The sequence below is a fragment of the Osmia lignaria genome, unplaced genomic scaffold (genome assembly GCF_051020975.1).
Source record: "Osmia lignaria lignaria isolate PbOS001 unplaced genomic scaffold, iyOsmLign1 scaffold0035, whole genome shotgun sequence".
In the NCBI taxonomy this organism is placed as follows: Eukaryota; Metazoa; Arthropoda; class Insecta; order Hymenoptera; family Megachilidae; genus Osmia; species Osmia lignaria.
The window spans coordinates 1047501-1050000 of record NW_027478176.1 but is presented as its reverse complement, the minus strand read 5'-3'; positions in this window follow the sequence as shown (position 1 = coordinate 1050000).

Sequence of the window (2500 nt, the reverse complement as noted above, 5' to 3'; positions counted from 1 at the left end):
ACGCTATTAAACTAACGTCCGTGATGGTATAAATGCAGATTTTCGCTCCGTTTAGCCAAAATAACGAACTTTAGGTGCGCTCCGAAATATTTCAAAGTCCCAGCGGCGTATTGCTTCGCCTCTTAGAACCGATTAGTCGAAAATTTTAACAATCATATTTTTGCATTCTGTACCGTGGATCGATCGTTAAACGCTATTAAACTAACGTCCGTGATGGTATAAATGCAGATTTTCGCTCCGTTTAGCCAAAATAACGAACTATAGGTGCGCTCCGAAATATTTCAAAGTCCCAGCGGCGTATTGCTTCGCCTCTTAGAACCGATTAGTCGAAAATTTTAACAATCATATTTTTGCATTCTGTACCGTGGATCGATCGTTAAACGCTATTAAACTAGCGTCCGTGATGGTATAAATGCAGATTTTCGCTCCGTTTAGCCAAAATAACGAACTTTAGGTGCGCTCCGAAATATTTCAAAGTCCCAGCGGCGTATTGCTTCGCCTCTTAGAACCGATTAGTCGAAAATTTTAACAATCATATTTTTGCATTCTGTACCGTGGATCCATCGTTAAACGCTATTAAACTAACGTCCGTGATGGTATAAATGCAGATTTTCGCTCCGTTTAGCCAAAATAACGAACTTTAGGTGCGCTCCGAAATATTTCAAAGTCCCAGCGGCGTATTGCTTCGCCTCTTAGAACCGATTAGTCGAAAATTTTAACAATCATATTTTTGCATTCTGTACCGTGGATCGATCGTTAAACGCTATTAAACTAACGTCCGTGATGGTATAAATGCAGATTTTCGCTCCGTTTAGCCAAAATAACGAACTTTAGGTGCGCTCCGAAATATTTCAAAGTCCCAGCGGCGTATTGCTTCGCCTCTTAGAACCGATTAGTCGAAAATTTTAACAATCATATTTTTGCATTCTGTACCGTGGATCCATCGTTAAACGCTATTAAACTAACGTCCGTGATGGTATAAATGCAGATTTTCGCTCCGTTTAGCCAAAATAACGAACTTTAGGTGCGCTCCGAAATATTTCAAAGTCCCAGCGGCGTATTGCTTCGCCTCTTAGAACCGATTAGTCGAAAATTTTAACAATCATATTTTTGCATTCTGTACCGTGGATCGATCGTTAAACGCTATTAAACTAGCGTCCGTGATGGTATAAATGCAGATTTTCGCTCCGTTTAGCCAAAATAACGAACTTTAGGTGCGCTCCGAAATATTTCAAAGTCCCAGCCGCGTATTGCTTTGCCCCGAAATTTTTCAAAGTTCCAGCGGCGTGTTGCTTTCAAAGTGCCTCCCTCTAAATACCGATCGGCAGGCCGCTAGGTCGGCGACGCACGGGCTTACGCCCAGGCGTATACGGGGGCAAATCGCCGTGAGAGCGTGCGATTTTGACTTTCGCAATAAGATAGTCTCCTTTATGAAAAGGAGCGTACACGTCTCCCAAAAAAAAAAACAGTTTCATGACGATCAATGTAGTTCTTGATCGAAATGTATCATAGGACGAAGATTTTATCGAAAAGTACGAACTTTGGCGACGCATCGAAATTTTTCAAAGTTCCAACGGCGTGTTGCTTTCAAAGTGCCTCCCTCTAAATACCGATCGGCAGGCCGCTAGGTCGGCGACGCACGGGCTTACGCCCAGGCGTATACGGGGGCAAATCGCCGTGAGAGCGTGCGATTTTGACTTTCGCAATAAGATAGTCTCCTTTATGAAAAGGAGCGTACACGTCTCCCAAAAAAAAAAACAGTTTCATGACGATCAATGTAGTTCTTGATCGAAATGTATCATAGGACGAAGATTTTATCGAAAAGTACGAACTTTGGCGACGCATCGAAATTTTTCAAAGTTCCAACGGCGTGTTGCTTTCAAAGTGCCTCCCTCTAAATACCGATCGGCAGGCCGCTAGGTCGGCGACGCACGGGCTTACGCCCAGGCGTATACGGGGGCAAATCGCCGTGAGAGCGTGCGATTTTGACTTTCGCAATAAGATAGTCTCCTTTATGAAAAGGAGCGTACACGTCTCCCAAAAAAAAAAACAGTTTCATGACGATCAATGTAGTTCTTGATCGAAATGTATCATAGGACGAAGATTTTATCGAAAAGTACGAACTTTGGCGACGCATCGAAATTTTTCAAAGTTCCAACGGCGTGTTGCTTTCAAAGTGCCTCCCTCTAAATACCGATCGGCAGGCCGCTAGGTCGGCGACGCACGGGCTTACGCCCAGGCGTATACGGGGGCAAATCGCCGTGAGAGCGTGCGATTTTGACTTTCGCAATAAGATAGTCTCCTTTATGAAAAGGAGCGTACACGTCTCCCAAAAAAAAAAACAGTTTCATGACGATCAATGTAGTTCTTGATCGAAATGTATCATAGGACGAAGATTTTATCGAAAAGTACGAACTTTGGCGACGCATCGAAATTTTTCAAAGTTCCAACGGCGTGTTGCTTTCAAAGTGCCTCCCTCTAAATACCGATCGGCAGGCCG